The sequence below is a fragment of the Desmodus rotundus genome, chromosome 2 (assembly GCF_022682495.2).
Source record: "Desmodus rotundus isolate HL8 chromosome 2, HLdesRot8A.1, whole genome shotgun sequence".
NCBI lineage: Eukaryota > Metazoa > Chordata > Mammalia > Chiroptera > Phyllostomidae > Desmodus > Desmodus rotundus.
This window is the reverse complement of record NC_071388.1, coordinates 29,763,590-29,781,763: the sequence shown is the minus strand read 5'-3', so window position 1 is coordinate 29,781,763 and position 18,174 is coordinate 29,763,590.

Sequence of the window (18,174 nt, the reverse complement as noted above, 5' to 3'; positions counted from 1 at the left end):
AGCATAGTACTCTAAGTTGATATGCAGTTGCAAATGGTAAGATATTTCATTCCATTGTGTGAGATATGTGTGTGTGTATCACATGTACGTGTATATATACACGTGCACACATGTACATATACACATATGTATATATACATGCATACATACCACTTGTCTATTGATGGGCACTTGGGTTGTGTCTATGCTGTGGCTATTGTAAATAACACTACAATGAACATAGGGGTGCATACATTCTTCCAAATTAGTGTTTGGGGTTTCTTCAGATTTATGCCCAGAATGGAATCAGTGGGTCATAAAACAGCTCCATGTTTGATTTTTTGAGGACCTTTCATACTGTTTTCCGCAGGGACTGCACCAGTCTGCATCCCACCAACAATGAGTGAGGGTTTTCTTTTCTCCACATCCTCACCAGCACTTGTTTATTGATTTATCGATGACAGCCATTCTGGCAGGAGTGAGGTGATATTTCATTGTGCTTTTAATTTGCATCTCACTAATGATTACTGATGTTAAGAGGGATTGGGGGACTGGGTGAAAAAGGTGAAAGGATTTAGAAGTACAAATTGGTGGTAACAAAATAGTCATGGGGATGTAAAGTACAGCACGGGAATATGCCAATAATACTGTAATAACTGTCTATGGTGCCAGGTGGGTACTGGAAATATTAGAGGAACTCTTTAAAAAGTATATGATTATCTAATCACTATACTATACACTTGAACCTAATACAAAATAATATTCAATGTAAACTGCAATTAAAAATAAAATAGAAAATGTATTAGCAAATTTAAAATAGGAATGTAATTTCTCTTTCAGAAGTTATATTGGTTTAAGATATTTCAAATATGTGAATTTGGTCAGTTCAGTTAAAAGCCACAAAACCAAGATTTTTCATGTTAAAATATTTAATTTCTTATTTTTAATTGTATAAAAATGAATTTACTTTTGATTTTCGATAGGTTAAGCTTATGATTGTATAGTTTATAGCAATACTTCTTAAAGTGCCTGAAACTCTATAAAGTCAAACTACCTTCACAATAATATTATGAGGTTAACTGTCCATTTACCCTTAGTTTTTCATGCGTGTACAGTGGAGTTTCTATAGGCTACAAGCTATGTAATATTGCAACAGACCAAATGCAAAGACAGATATGCTGCTTATTGCTATCTTCTATTAAATAAGATATGAAACAGATATGAGAAATATAAAGACATATCATTCTTCTCTGTGACTTTTTAAAATTTGGAAAACAGTTTTTTAAAATAAAAATATGTTAACATGTAATAAGTTTATTATTGCCATGTTAAAGTGAATTAATCTAAATACATTTTAACTATTTAGTTTTGCTTTCTAATATGACAAATACCTAGCTCTTCAGTATGCTTGATGATTTGTAAGTGTGGAAAGAGATATAGACCAAACTGCTTGTGAATCCCTAGTGTATACACATAGGCCACGTTGACATGAGACAAACATTATACACAAAAAATGTCAATAAGTAATGGAAGGGAGAGTAGACGCATGAGTCTGGGAAACCAAGACTATTATGCTGTGAAATAGGCCAATTACAGTCGTAGATACATAATACAGTCAAGTACTAAATGCTCCCCTCCCCCTTCAGTATTTTTCTCCCACCAAAAAAGGAAACAGAACAGCTATAAAATCCTGACATGACGGTAGGACGGATGGACTACAGAGCATTACTGCAGAGCAGAATATAGCTACAGGAAGGGCCAGAGAGAATCAATGCAAATTAAAAAAATCATTATATATATTTACACATATACGTGTGTGTGTGTGCGTTTCCACCTTGAGGGAATATAACCATGCAAATCGTTTTGTGGAGAACACTCATTAGCAAGTACGCAAGACTCAATTTCATTTTCTCAGTATTTGCAGAGATCTTTACAGGGTAAATGAGAAATTTAAGTAATATTTTGTCAAAGCTCCTTGGATACAGAAACCCTCATGCTGAAGCAGGAAAGACGATTTATTAAATGACCCAGGGATATTATGATTACCAAGAAAGAAACTGCAATCCAGTTTCAGGAGGGGTCAGAACCTGCAAGTGACTAACATGAAGTCTTCAAGGTGTTATTAAATTACGCCCTTCCTTTTGGAACACATGATTTTTCCTCTTTGCTTCTTTCTGGGATCCTAATAAATTAGTTTATCTCTGTAGAATGGTGTTTTTGCTGCTTCATGATATGGTTAAATATGACTCACGTAAGTCTCATGTATATAAACCAAGCCACCATCAGCTGCCAACTATCATCATTGAATTCCAATTGCAAATGCTTAAATAATTTGGTGGGCTCGATTAGGGTTATGTCTAGCACCAATCAAGATAGTTATTTCACAGAGATATTTAGGAGCTTGTGCTCTTTAAGGAATAAGTTAGTTCTCAAATAAGTGCCTTGTGAGTTAGACAAATACTGCCTTTCACTAGAAACGAGATATGTAAATATATCCAAGAGATTTTTGCTTATCTCTGGGTAACTTAGTACCTTACCCAGTGGCTCAGTCCATCTTCATTGCAGCACTTAATTACTGCAGCTTTAATAATTGGTGTAAACACTCTGTTTACATATCACTGTCAGTCACTATTTTGGTAGAAATCCCCTGGGGAATTCTGTTTATGAAGTTTGAGGCTCCCTAAGCAATTGCTATATTGTAATGACATTTCTTTCTTTGGGCACCAGACTCTCACCTGAATTAATCAAAACCTATATAAATGGTGGGGGGGGGGGGGCTTGATATGCAGCCTGGGAGCATAACAGTGGATTTGAGTAAGTCTGCAATGAAAGCATAAAGTTGACTTTTCACATTAGGGTCAGTTTTTAAAGTACTCTGTCCAGAATCATCTGGTCAGAATGCTGCATCTCTCTTGGTGACGTTAGAAGGACAGCGGACTGTGCTCCTGTAATGAAAGGCCTGACGCTGCCCCTTCCTTGCAGCCTGAGTCAAGGGGACAGGCATCGCCTGGCTGATGAGTGACAATGGGTCCTACCTAACGGAATGCAGTCCTGCCTAGAATGTGGAGGAAATGTAACACCTACCTCTCTTCTGTGGCCATGCACTGTGCCTTTTGTTCCTCTAGTTAATGGGAGGAATTTGAAGTGGAAATGCTCAGCCTTGCCTGTATCTTACCAGTACTGTCTTACTTGTGTCTCTCTGTGAGTACTCACTTAATTAAAGGGGAAAAGTAATTTCAATAGCTTCACTCTTGGGACTAGGAAGTTAGATCTTAATTAGACTAATTTAGTAACTAGGGCAATATGACTTATGCTGCAGTGATAAACCTTTTTATAAACCTTCATTTGAAATCTCCATTTTCAATGCTTATCATGACTGTGCCCAGAAATAATTTCTTCCTCGTCTTTAACAGATCCTAGGGCCCCGATTTGATGTTATAGATCTCTGTGTCATCCTAAAGCATAGCTAACAATTGATGCACTAAAAAGGATACTTTCCCAAAGGTTGAAATCAGGTGGCAGCACCAGGAAGCAGGACCAGTGCCCAACTCCCAAATCTCCCTGCTGCCTACTGCTGCCCAAGATTCAGTATCACCCGTAGACCCAGGCAAGAGAGTTTGGGTCTCATGTTACAACCTTCTCTGACTAAGTCCTCTGTCCATGGAATTGAAAGTTACAGAACCAAGAGGTGTGTCCATCTACAGCTTGAGCCTCTCTTTGGACCATGCTTTAGATACTTGAAGTCCAAGAATTCAATTTCCAAGCAGCCCTAAGCCTGCTCCCAAGGCCAGTAAGGTATTCCTAGACTCTGTTCTCTCTGCACAGCCAGAGGGCCCACCTCAAGATCCAAGGAAGGGCCAAAGGCCTGGTGTTTGCAGCAGCAGAGGTGGAGGTACAGATTGGGATGGGCCCTTCAGAGAGTGGGACCGAGAGATGGGAGGGATGGGGTCTGTCTCTCCTTATGCTGCCAGTTTGTTACAAATCCCCAAGAAATTGAAGAATTCTAAATTCAAACTGTTTTTGGTTATTATAAAGGTTTATTTACAGAAGTAGGAAAGTAGACTTACTTTTAAAATGTTTTGGCTTGATATATAACTTTTAAATACTTAGACATATGCTATGTGGGCCCCATTTGTACTCTTTCCAAGAACCCACAAATATTAGAGGTCAGCATACTCAGAGCCTTAGAAGTTTCCAGAAAAAATGCAGATGTTTATTAATATACGACTTTTGCCCTAACTCTAAAATATTTGTTTTATAGGCTGAGCTGGACAGGAAGAAACAAAACCAAAATCCCCTGACTTATAATAAGACGGTTTAAACTGGAATCACACCAGGCAAAGCAGCTTGTTTACATCCTTCCTAAGCACAGGGCTATGTTTCATTGCTATATAGTCAATATTCAAAAGCAAGGGAAGGCGTGGCAAAGGACCGTGGAGGAGACAGGGTTCACTTTAAGACTCAGAGAATAATGGAATAAAACCATTTATTCTATTATTCCTGTATCTGAGAACTATCCTGGGTCTTGATAAACATTTTCTCTACACTTGCCTATGATTTCTTAGTGAAGAAAGGGACAGTGACCGGCAAGGGTATTATTTGTATTTCTTGGACATGTATTAGGTTTATTAGGTTAAAGAGTTATAGGTTGAGTACTTTCTTCTGTGACTCATTTCGCTGTTATGATCCCTCCCAAAATAAAAATCACTTTTCAAGGGTTGTTACGCTGATACCTAGATTGGCAGACCAAATGTACCACTGTAGCTAAGATTGCTGTGTGCAGAGCAGCCTGAGAAATGCTTTTCAGCCATGAATAATGCTTCAATGATGTTAGCATCTGCCCAGGTGTGCCCTAACACACACAAATACAGCTTTCAACGATGCTCCAGGGAGAACCAGAATTGCTATCACACAGCATCCAAGTAACAACATTAATGCTAGAGATTCAAATTTCTTATTACCCTCATCTGGAAAATTAATCCCGCAGTATTTTTTTATTAAGCCTGTAGGTATTTCACCATTCATGCAGTTTTATGTCACCTAATGTTAAAGCAGAGTTCAGATGTCAATAAAGTTAGTGATGTCAATATTAGTCTCTGCCGATCTACTGATGAACTGACAATTTCTGCCAGGTCAAAATGTGGAAGCATTAGCCATATGGTCTTTCTCAGGCTTGACATTATATCCAGCTATCAGCAATATTAGTGCTCATAAATCCTAACCTTTGTAGGGCTCACCCTGCATGTTAACAGGTTAGGTGGCTGCCTTTGGGACACGGTTTCAGAGGCTGCAAACCCTTCCTATTCCCAGTATTTATAAACCTCTATTACTATGCACCTATCATTGTACTACAGCCTGTGTGAAATGCTAGAGCTAGAAAGACATAGTCTTGCCTTTCAAGTCATTAGTGCTGTGCAAGTAGCAGACATGGCTGACTCGCCAAGACGTGCAGAGTTCTTGTAGGAGATAAAAGTGCTCCTTGTCATTAAGTAACTGGGTCTCTCTGCTGCCTGTGTTAAAAATGCAATCATGGGAGATAAAACTTACTGGTCTATTAGCATCCGTATTAGTTAGGTAAAGGTTAAGTTGCTATTTAAAAAAGTATGTTCCAAATACAGAGGCTTTAAAATATCTGTCCGTTCCTGGGCAGCGATGAAAGCCAAATTGCAGACGTGCCCACGTACCGACTCAAGACAAGGGAAAAGGACAGGTTTTGAGGGAGACAATTTCATCTCACACCAGTGAGGCGAACATTGCACTGTCACTTTCACTAATATTCTCTCGGTGATAACTAAGTCACATCTCAGAGACAGCTGCAGACGGGTCTGCAAAACAGTGTCCGACCTGCTGGCCACACATCCTCTTTGAACTCTATTACTCTGAAGAATAGGGATATGGAGTCTGATAAACAAGTAGCAGTCTCCACCGTAAAATCGTTCAAAGCAGCAGCACTTTCTGCATAGTCTACTCAATAAAGTAGCTATTGCTTTAGTAAAATCTTGGAGTTATGAGGCATGAAAGAGCAATGTTATTCATGAGGAGACAGCGAACAGCACTTTGCAGGCTAATTGGGCCTGACCACGAGTTGCGTGTGGAAACCCTGGTGTCTCAGGTAATCTCGGAGAGGAGTATGGCCGCCAAAGATCAACTTGGAGCCACTAGGGGGGGTCGCCTGGGGACAGAGCGGAGATGTTACATTGAGATGGTAGTCAGACTAGGTCAAGAGCTTCCCAGAGCGGTCTGCAAGCACATCCGTGATTATAATATGCGTGCTGTTTTTGTATACCATGCCACACCTATGTTTGCCTCGCTGATTGGAAAAGTCCTAGGCATAAACGTTGCCTTTGGGCATTTGTACACAGAAAAATGTTTCAGCATTGATATCAGAAAAAATCATTTTCAATGAATGTATTCACACTTGAGAAATTTCATACTACTTTCTGGTATCCTTCTTTGAAATTTTAAAGAAAAATTTTAAATATATACTGAGGGTCATAAGTATATTTATATTTATATGTTTTGAGTGCTTGAGGCTTCTGGGACTCTGTAGTTACGTGGTGATCTGGCGCCACCAGCAGACCAAGCAAACACCGACTTTGTGGCCACTTAGAGACAGGGCCGAAGAGGGCAGCCAGCTGGCCGGAAGGCATTCCTAGAGGTGGACTGAGTGGAGCTTCCAGTAAAACAGCCTGTCCTCATTCTTAGGACAGTAGGCAGCCAGGCCATTCAGAAACTACTACAAGGATCAGAAAACTGATATTTTGAGTTCGATTATCACTTTGAAAGTGCCAATTTCTACACACAAAATTTAAATTTTTCTACCTTGCACAACTCCCGTTTCTCACCTACCTATCAGGAATAAAGTTAAGGTTTGGCTCTTTGTTGCCACTTTTCATAGTCTTTTCCTTTCCTTTACCTTATTCCCAGAGATCCGGTAAGGGAACCGAGAGAGTTTACTAACTTGCAGTGGAATCTGAGTTGTAAGACATTTTCTTAGATGTATGTGTGGTGTTCAAATCAGAGATAATCCTAAGAAGAAACATCTTATTTATGGGATTATCAATTAGATTTTCTAACATTTACATCCTTTCCACACACCCTTTCAATCCCATGAGATCCCTGGAGATGATCTCCATTGTATAAATTACTAAGAAAGGTGAGTTAAACCTTTCCACTGTTTGTTGTGCAAAATAAAAGTGTGCTTGTGGCTGAATTGCCTTGAAGTGTTTTTCACCTTCTTCTTTATAAATGCACACCTTTCCTAGAAACTTCATCCAGACAGTTCTTCCCGTAAAGAGAAGTTATTAAAGGCCAATTATCCCTGAAGATGTCACTTAGGTTGAATATCTACATAACATTAAAAAACTATGATAATCTCCCCAGTGGGGAAGAATTGATTGGTCACTTAAGTTGAAGAAAATGCCTCCTGCATCGTTCTTATGACTTTTAGTAGTCTTTTTAATTTGGGTGACACCAGCTCACCAAGAATGTCTCCTATAATTACTGATTTCAGGTCAGTAGTTCCTATTCAGTTTAACAGTCAACGTGCCTGACAAGAAAATAGTCTGCATTAAATTTTCTTCACCTTTATTTTTTATTCAGGTCACCTCTTCACAAAACCTATTCTGTTAATGTTGGGAGAAATCTATTTGCCGAGTTCAATGAATGCACTGCGGTCTTCACTTGCTTGCAGTACTTAGCTTCCTTGAACTAATATCCCTCCCTCATTTTTGGGACATACTTTTTCCGGTTATCACGTATTTCGTCTTTTCCACTTTTGTCTCCATTGCAGGTTTCTCTTCCTCTAGCCACCCTTTGTTTGTCAAAATCCAAGGGTTCTGTGTGTGGCCTTTTATCTGGGCTTACTGGGCTATTTCGATCTTGCCGACGACTCCAGGCATGGCAACTGTCTTTAACCTGATGTCTTTCCCGCGCTCCAGACCCACATCTTCATTGCCTACTGGGCATTTCCAACAATGTCTCCCATGCATTACAAAAATATCTAACAGTGAAGTGTGTGCCTTTCTTCTCAGATGGGATCCTCCTCCTTCACACCGTTTTGATGAAAAGCATCCCCTCAGTCTCTTAAAAAGAACTTGTGAAGATTCTAGAGATCTCCCTATTGTCACCTCCCACCTGCGTCAAACAGCCAAGCAGTGACCGGATTTTATATTTAGAAATCGAATATATCTCCAGTTAATTAATTTCTCTCTATGCTCACTGTTTTTTAAAAATTAATTCAGGCCATCACCATCTCTCATTAGATACGATAATGATGGCTAATTAATAATTTCTCTTCCTCTTTCCTCCTTTCTCTCCCTCCCCCCCCCGCTCTCAGCACACACACATACACACACATCTTCCTTTCTCTTCAATACTCCCTTGACAATTCCACCAGCCTGAAAAATGCATATCTGGTCATATTATTTTGATATTGAAAAGTTGTCCTATTGATTAATGACAGAAAACATGTTGAAATCTACTACTAGAATTCTAAGTTTGTCTATTTATTTTTGCAAGAGTGGTAAAGTCTCCTGTGGATTTGTCTATATTTTGTTTGTGTGAAGTTTTACTTCACTTACTTTTAAGTTCCATTATTGGGAGCATACATGTTGAGAAAAATTATATGTTTTTGGTGAATTGACCTATTTGCCATTGTAAATATCCCCTGCTCCCTAGAAATACTCCCTATTTTGGAGTCTACATTGTCAGATATTACCATAGCCACACCAGATGTCTTTTTATTGGGGCTGGCATAGTATATATTTTTCCATCCTTTTTCTATCAACCTATGTTGCACTTAAATTGCAATTCTTGTAGAGGGCATGTTATTAGTAATTTTTTTACTTAATCTTTATTGTATTTTTTTCCATTACTATTTAGTCCCCTTATATGCCCCTCCCCCCAGCAATCCCACACTGTTCTCCACGTCCATGAGTTCATTTTCCTTTTGGCTCAATCCCACCACTCCCTCACGCCTCCCCCTACTAGCTGTCATGCTGTTCTCCATCTATGAGTTTGCCCCAATTTCCCTTGTTAATTCAGTTTATTCATCAGAGTCCACATGTGAGTGAAATCATATGGTATTTATCTTTCTCCGACTAGCTTGTTTCACTTAGCATAATATTCTCCAGGTCCATCCATACTGTTGCAAAATGTAAAATTTTCTTTTCTTTTTTTTTTTTTAAGGCTGAGTGGTACTCCATTGGGTAACTGCCCCATAGTTGCTTTATCTGCTCATCTATTGATGGACACTTGGGCTGTTTCCATATCTTGGTGATTGTAAATAATGCTGCAGTGAAATAGGGGTGCTTGCTTTCTTTCAAATTAGTGTTTTGGGTTCCTTTGGACATATTCCCAGAAGTGGGATTGCTGGGTTGAAAGGCAGATCCATTTTTAATTTTCTGAGGTATCTCCATACTGTTTTCCACAGTGGCTGCACCAGTCTGCATTCCCAGCAACAGTGCATGAGGATTCTTTTTTCCCACGTCCTGCCAGGACTTGTTTTTTGTTGCTTTGTTTATGAGGTGTGAGGTGGTATCTCATTGTGGTTTTAATTTGCATCTCCCTGATGATTAGTGACATTGCCTGTCTTTTCATATGTCTATGGGCCATCTGTATGTCCTTGTTGGAGAAGTGATTTTTCAGATTAGCCAATTTTTTAATTAAGTTGTTTTTTGTTTGTTTGTTTTTTGGTGTTGAGTTTTCTAAGTTCTTTATAAAGTTTGCATATTAACCCCTTATCAGATGTGTTGGTGAATATGTTCTCCCATTCTGTGGGTTGTCTTTTTATTTTGTTGATGATATGCTTTGCCGTGCAAAAACTTTTTAGTTTGATGTAGTCCCATTTGTTTATTTTTTCTTTTGTTTCCCTTGCCTGGAGACATATATCCAATAAGAATTTTCTATGAGCAATGTCTGACATTTTGCTGCCTATGTTTTCTCGTACTCTTTTTATGGTTTCAGGTCTAACATTTAAGTCTTTGATCCATTTTGAATTTATTCTCGTGTGTGATGTAATAAGGTGGTCTAGTTTCATAAAAACAGATACATAGATCAATAGTAATTGTTTTTTAGTTGTTACTAGTTACTATTAGTAATTATTTTTAATACCCTTTGACAATAATCACTTTTTCTTTGACATGTTTATTACACTTATATTTAACATAACTATTGATATAATTTGCTTGAAGTTGACATATAACTTTTATTTTTCATTTGTTTTTCCTTTACTTTCTCATTTTCTTTTAAATTAATCTATTTTTTAGTGTTCTATTTTATCTAACTTGTTGGGTTTTTATTTTACTTTTTTAAAGTAGTTGTCCTTGGGACTAAAGTATGCACACTTAATCTATCATTTTCTATCTTGAATTAACATTATTCTGCTTCAGATATAAGGTAGGAAACTCACCAAGTTATAACTCCATCACTCCCATTTCCAATGTTATTTTTTTTCCAATTAGTCAAATGTCTTTCAAATGAATTAGAAGAAAAAAGAGATTTAGAGGTGCCTCATTTGCCTTTTTAGTGTTCTTCATTTCTTCTTGAAGATCTGCATTTCCAAATGCTGTCATTTCTTTCTGGACTAAAGAATTTCTCTTAGCATTTCTTGTAGTACAGATCCAATGGCAACAAATTCCCTTAGCTTTCATTTATTATTTGTTCATTTATCTATTATTGTATGTATTTCACTTCATCTTTGCAGGCTCTTTTTGCTGAATGTAAGATACTAGGTTAAGATTATTGTTTGGCTGTTTTCTTGTAGCACCTTAAAGATGCCAATCCATTGTGTTATGGTTTGTATTCCTTTTAATGAGCGTGTCGCTCCTCCCCACCACACATTCACATGATGTGTTTTACTGGCTTCTTTTAGAATTTTTCTCTTTACATTTGGATTTCAGTAGCTTGAGAATGAAATGCCTAGGTGCATATTCTATGGACTTATTCCACTTGACATTTACTGAGATTCTTAGGTTTGCAGATTAATGTATTTTAAACATAGAAAAAATAGTCATTATTTCTCAATGTTTTTTTTTTTTTTCTGCCTTATGCTTTCTTTTCTGTCCTTCTGGGACTCTCATACATGTATATTTGACTGTTTGATATTGATCCATCCACAGGTCCATTAATGCTCTTAGTGTATTTTTGTTTTATCTTTTCTCTCCGGGCTTTATTTTGGATAAGTCCTTCTGATCTGTCTTCAAAGTCACTAATTATTTAATTACTCTGTTGATTTTTCTATTAAACCCATTTATGTTTTCCATGTATTATATTTTTCAGATATATAATTTTTATTTATTTTTTCTTATAGTTTCCATTTCTCTATTGAAATTACCCATTCATTCATCTATTCTTACCATTTTTCCCTATTTACAATTGAATTTTAAATTATTTTCTGTTAATTCTTATATGACATCATTTGTGGTCTTATATTTTTTCTTTGGTTTTGAGTTCTTTTTTTTTTTATTGTATCCAGAAATTAGCTATAAAAAACAAATGAGAATGGAAAAGAATGCTTGATTTTACCTCCTGGAATTTCAAGTTCTCTCATCTGTTTGCTAAAGTGAGGAGGTGATTTATTATTCATATTTCAGCAAGGGTTCATTTGACTGGGACTGGGCTTCAGCTCTCTCTGGTCAGCCCATCCCCCAAAACACAGACTCCTAAGGTAGGACATTACTTTGTTCTCATCCGAATTTGATTCAGAGTCCCATATTACTTCTTTAGACTTCACAATTTCAGGTATACAGAGAATGTGGGAGGTGGGCCAGGTGGAATATTTTCTTTCTGCTTATCAGTCCTACTTTTACTTCAGATTTCTAAACCAATGTAGAGTAGCATGGAGATGATTGCTGTGCTGAGGAAATTATTACTAAACTTGATAGTATTTCAGATTCCCACACATCTCACAATCTTCACCGTTGCCAGGAGCTCAAGTGGCGGTGTCTCCATGCAGCTGTGAAGGTCTGTGTCCTGGGCAGCCCTCGCTCTGCTCTCCTTGCACCAGACTGTCCAGGACTCACTGCTCTCTCATGAAGGACCCCCTAGCTGCAAATCAGTTCATCCAGCATTTTCGCATATATTAGCCTTTGACAGTCCCATATAGTCCCATATGTAAGTATTATTTTTATATTATTTAGATGTTTTAGGTGTTGGCATGGGAATTGAGGTCTTCTGTCTTCTAATTGGAAGCAGAAATTGCCTATAGAACTTTTAAGTATTTTTTGAGACTCTTAAAATGTTACTTAGAAGTCTTCACTGAACTTCTCATTTGAATATAGTTCTGTTGTGTCCCTTGTATACAATTCTACAATATCAGCAGTGGTGCTTTCAAGTACGTAATTGTTTATAGGATTTATCTTTTTATGAGATAATAAAATATTTGAGTCCAAGGGCCACATTTTATTCAACCAGTACGTAGTGTAGATCCTGCCACAAAATTGATACATAATGAATGCTTGTTGAGTGTATTGTATTTTCTCTTGCTTCTCTGACTTTGCACATGCTGCCCCTCCACCCTGGCACCACCACCTGATTGCATGCAATTCCCTTTCTTTCCTTTTCCTGGGAAACTCCAGCTTCTACTTCAACATCCAGGTCAGTAAACCTCCTTTTAGTCAGACTTCCAGAGTCCAAGATAAAATAAATTATCACATTGTATAGTAGTCTTAATTATGTCCTAACCTCCAGCACCAGAGTATAAGCTATGAAAATAGTAGAAGGGAAGGAGCTTAGTGTGGGTGAAAGAACATTGGCTTTGGTTTCAGAGGAAATGGGGTTAAATGGACTGGGTTTGTACTTTATGTTTTGAGATTTTTAGCAAGTTTCTTAACTTTTTTGAAACTGCATATGTACAATGGCTGACACATATTTTGCGTCTTTAAATGGCAGTTATTATTGTGTGGAATCAATAAAATACTTGTTATTATAAAGTATTCACAAAATATGTATTGAATGAGTGAGTTTATGAGTGAGTGAGTGAGTGAATGATGAATACTTGGGTTTTTTACTTGGATTATCTTTGTAAACTACTTTTTCTTGTACCTGAGATTTTTTCATTCTTATCAGTTTAACAATGGCTTTTAATTAGCTGCTCCTGTACAAAGTTTTCAATGAAGCTAAGTTGACTTGTGACAATACTCGGTCAATTAAAGAACCATTTATTTCTCATGTCTCACAAGTCCTCATATTTTGCTAAAAGTTGCAAGTATTAGATATCTAAAACTAAACTTTCTTTATGTGTTATCATAATTCTTTAAACAAAAGAGAATAAGGGTTTGTAGTCAATACCAACCAGTAGTGATAATAGTTGCTCATTAAATCTGTATACAGTTGGTGTATACATTTACATGATAAATTTACTAAGTATAGAAAATATTTTCTAACTAATGCAACACACATATTACAATTTATGACCCAGAGATTTAAAGTACATAAAAATCCAGACTGAATATTTTTTGAACAATTGAAGAATTTGTTTCCCACAGTAAAACCATAACATTGACTACGTTATCTGGTCTTTCAGAGAATCTTATTCCTTTTTATGTTTGCTGAAGACTGACAATAGTATATCTGACATTTCAAGATAAAATAAATTTGCATTCCACAGTTACAATTGTCACCTCTTTTCACTGTGATAAAATATTGAAAAGAAAAAAAAACAGCAAGACACCCTGTCATATCTACACATTTCTGAAACATAAACAAAATGAAGAATTTGAGAATCCACAAATCAATTTTCCATCGTAGAAATTCATTATCTGTTATCTTGCTTGACTGAACAGGTTTATGACTGAAGAACATAAGAGCTCATTCATTTTTCCCCTTCCTATAGCATGTTGGTGAAACAGGGTGCGGGGTGACGTGGTCACGCTACCAACTATGTGGATTTTCTTTTGTACATCAGGATGCTACCAGCTCAGACGTGCTTTGTTCCTTTTCTTCCCAACTCCTCTGTTTGATTTTTCTTTGTCTGCAATTTGCAATTTTTCTGAGCTTAAACTCGTTCTCATTTTGCATGCAAATACAACCTTTCAACCTTTTTCCCTTTTTTTGCCAGTGAATTTGAGTTTAGTATTTCGAAAACCACACAAGACTTTTTTCTCCCTCAAACGCTGCTGATTCAGCAGGGCATTTTTCCTTTTGAAAGGCAAAGCCATTTCCAGTGCAAGTTCTCCTAAAGATGATTTGTTTTTCCTCAGCCTTATAAGTTTTGTCATCGTCTGCATTTCTCTCAGCATAAAAGGCTTCCTCCTGCCTTTCCTATTTATTTATTGTCTGCTGTGCTAACAATAGTTTTTCTGGGATCAGGGAAATTTCTTACCTTCTGACTTCTTGCTAGTCAACACAACTCCTCACTGTGACATGTTACATTTGGAAATGAAATATTAATATGTGAGAATAAGCAGTGTTTCAAGGAAGAAGAAAAAGTAAGGAAAAACATATCTGATCATTTTCTTATGGTGTGGGAAAAAGTATGTGTGTCTGGTGTGCATACATATGTTGGAACGGGATGAGAAGTAATTTGTTTCCAGAAGAGCACTGTGGCTCAGTCATCCAGTGTGTATGTGATGAGATTTCTGTATCTTTGCAGAACCTAGAGTGTTGTTTTTCCTTATTCAAAGGAAACAGCAGCTCAGTTGGTGGCTGAACAAACAAACAAACAAACAAACAAATCCCTAAAAGATGCAAAGGAATTGGAACCAGAGAAGATAAGAAGTAGAAGGAGTTTATAGAAAGAAGCCAGATTTTCTGTCCCTGAGAATCTCTGTGCTTAACTAATATCTCATCAGTTCTGCAAGTGAGTGGTTGAGTATTTCATGTTTATAAATGAGATACTCAAGTATTTAATGATTAGGAGAGGGAAAAGAAAAAATAAGCAGTGAAATGCTTACAAATGAGACTAGGCAGGGCACACTGTCTTTCCTGTCTTTCCTCTCCAAAAACAATAACCGGATTTGACATTTTAGTGATGTTTTATTTAATTTAAATCTTGTGAATAGCAGAGATAGGTCATTTAAATTTCCTTAAGTAATGTTGCTGCATCTCAGCCTTCATCACCATTTGCTCTTAGGAACAAACAGGTAAGAAAAATTGCTAATGTAATTTTTCCCAATCAAAATGATGAAAATTCAAAGATGTCAGTGTATCATCATTATTGTGTTTATCTCTAAAGGACTTTGTCACTTGAGCACTCTCATTCACAAACCTCAAATATGTACAGTATTCCCAGGCATCAATGACTAGTTTCAACAAAACAAAGGCCCCCCCCAAAAAAAAAAGAAAGAAAAAAAAAAGGAGCTGCTACTTCTTAAACACAAGTCAAATCTGAGCATAAACATAGCTTATAACAAAAATCTCTAGGTTGTGAACCCCGATTTTACCCACTTAATTGAAATTGTATATGAATCCATTAGAATATGTTAAAAACAAGGCAACAGGCCAGAGATGGAGTGCCTTGTGCTAAGCCCACATGACTAAACTGGGACAGTCTCTGTTCTCCCAGAATGGAAACAGTCAATCAGAAAACTCCTGATCAGCACTAGTGAGCTTATCTGCCTGATAGATCCCTGCCATCCCCAAAAGAAAATTAACCTTGCAATAACCAACTTGCTTTTTTAGCCTAGTAGAAAACTTCCTCGTTTCTGCTCTCATGAAAGGCTTTCATTTTGTACAGCTTCCTAGTGCTTTTGTTTCTGCTTGATTGGATGCTGCCCCATTCAAATGCATTTTTGCTCAAATAAACTCTTAACATTTTAAATATGTCTGTTTATCTGTTAAGAGATATCACTTTGATAGCAAAATAAATATATAATATTTCTCTGTTATGAAAATTAAAGGATTCAATGTGAGTGAATTAAGATCTTTATGAAACTTTTTAATTGCACGTTTTGTTAAAATTTGGTTCATGGATTATCTGCATCAGAATCATCTAAATCAAGGCTTTTTAAACTGTGTGTGATGAAGTTCCTGTTTTTTTTTTTCCTTACTCCGTGGATGACTAAAATTTTTTGTTTTATGCTCTGTATCAGGGGTCCCCAGTTCCTGGGTCTGTGGCTTGTTAGGGACCCAGCCTAAGCAAAGCTCGCCTGAGCTCCGCTTCCTGCTCCACCTGCTGTCTCCTACAACCCCCTCCACAGCAGGGGAGTGAAGCTCACCAGAGCTCCGCCTTCTGTCTGCACCCTCCTTCCCCCCTTATTATCTGTGTTTCTTTCCTCCACTACTGGTAACAAGCAGTTTGCAAACTCACACTGTGCTCAAAGCATTTTGAATCAGCAGGCTGGTGGAAGTCCTAAATAATCTGAATTTTGAGAGATGGTTTTTAGGGACCAGCATTTCTAACAAGTCCCCAGAAGGTGTTTATGTACCCAGAAGATTGTGAATTTTTGTTTTCAGACAAACCTAAATATTGCCCTTGTTCTCAATCACAGACCTATGGAACCTGTTATCACTTGTAGTGCTTTTTAGAGCAAAGGGATTTGTAACAGAATTTGCCAAGCACATGGCCTTTCCCCCAGCAAAACTTTAACTCTCCTGCTAATAGTTACTGTCCAGGCCCTGCATTCATTTTTCAACGGCAGGAGACCACTATGCTCTCTGTCCACTAGATACATTTGCTCCTCCCCCCCCCAACCTTGCCCCTTGGATTTCAAGCTTTGCATTAGTTGATTCACTTAACCACTCCTGACTTTTTTCACTTACTTTCCCCCTGCTAATTCTGGCCATTAGCCTCGCTCTTAGTTCAACCTTATCTCTGTCCTATTTTGATACATATGTTCTATCTCAGTGATTTTTATCCATTCTGATGACTTCCCTCTCTAACCTGTGTATTAAAATTTCTTTTCCCCCCTCAATTTTAATCCAATGTTCTTTCCACTACTCCACTCTGACTATAACATTACCATTCTTAAAACTTTCTTTTTTCTCTCATTTCTACCTCTGCCAATGCTGACAGCCTTCTGCCCTATGGCCTTGAACTTGGCCATACAAGCTACATTGTTACAATTCTGTTACATGCCGTTAAGGTATACTTCAAAGTTAATGTTGTCCGCAGGAGGTGTGCACAATAGTAATCTTGACTTTCCATCACCCAGGCTTGCAACCATGCAGACCGACTTTGTTTCCATAGTTACTAATTTATACAGGTGACCCTTGCATGGATCCACTTACTTGTGGGTTTTAAAAATAAATATGATAAATATATTTTCTTTTCCTTATGATTTCCTTAATAAATTTTTATTTTCTCTAGCTTCTAAGACTATAGAATATAATACATATAACACAAGATATGAATTAATCACCTATGCTATAAGCCAGGCTTCCGGTTAATAGGAGGCTCTTAGTAGTTAACTTTTGGGGGAGTCAGAAGTTATACACAGATTTTTCGACTGTGTGGGTGGGGGGTGTCAATGCACTCACCCCTGCGAGTTCAAGGGTCAACTCTGCATTCAACAACAGCACGCAGTAAGGAGCAGCTGACACAGAGCCAGGGAACAGCGCCCTGCAGCCATCAGCCCCGCTGCAAGACAGTATAGAGTAGAGAGCAAAGGTGGATTTGGGGCAAACAGGCCCAGGATCAGCATATGAGCTTACATAAATTGAGGAACTTTATTTTTGCATGAAAAAGATTTGAGTCTATTAAGGAGAAACTGTGCCAGGAAAATGAGAATTCTGAAATAAAGCTATCTTCATCCTCTAGTAATCTCTGAGTAAGCTATGAAGAGGCAAATCAAAATGAAGGAATACTTTACCTTAACTGAGGTTTGGGCTCAAGTCTGAAAGCAGAACTCTCATGAGTGAGGGTGAACCAGGAAGGTTTCTTGTTCTCTAAGCACACCAAACCTCAAACCAAAGCAGACCACGTGACTTTCTCTCTTCATTTTATGTTCTTGCATTAATTCTTCTACATTTGTAACTTATTATATATATGGACAAAAAGGTCAGATGAGCCAGAATCAGAGATGTAAAGAAAAGTACATAGAGTGTGTCCCCCAATATGGTGAAGCTGGCTTTAGTTGCCTCTTCGGCGAGCCTCAGGCCAGGCCAACATAACTAGACTTAGTGATCACGTGGGGAAGGAGAGAGAGGGATGACAGGTAGGGGAGCAGTCCCTGGCACCCTCCTCAGTCCAGCCTTCCTGAGTGGAAGAGAGTGGAGGAGGTGGGATCACACAAAGAACAAGGTTGACTGTTTAGC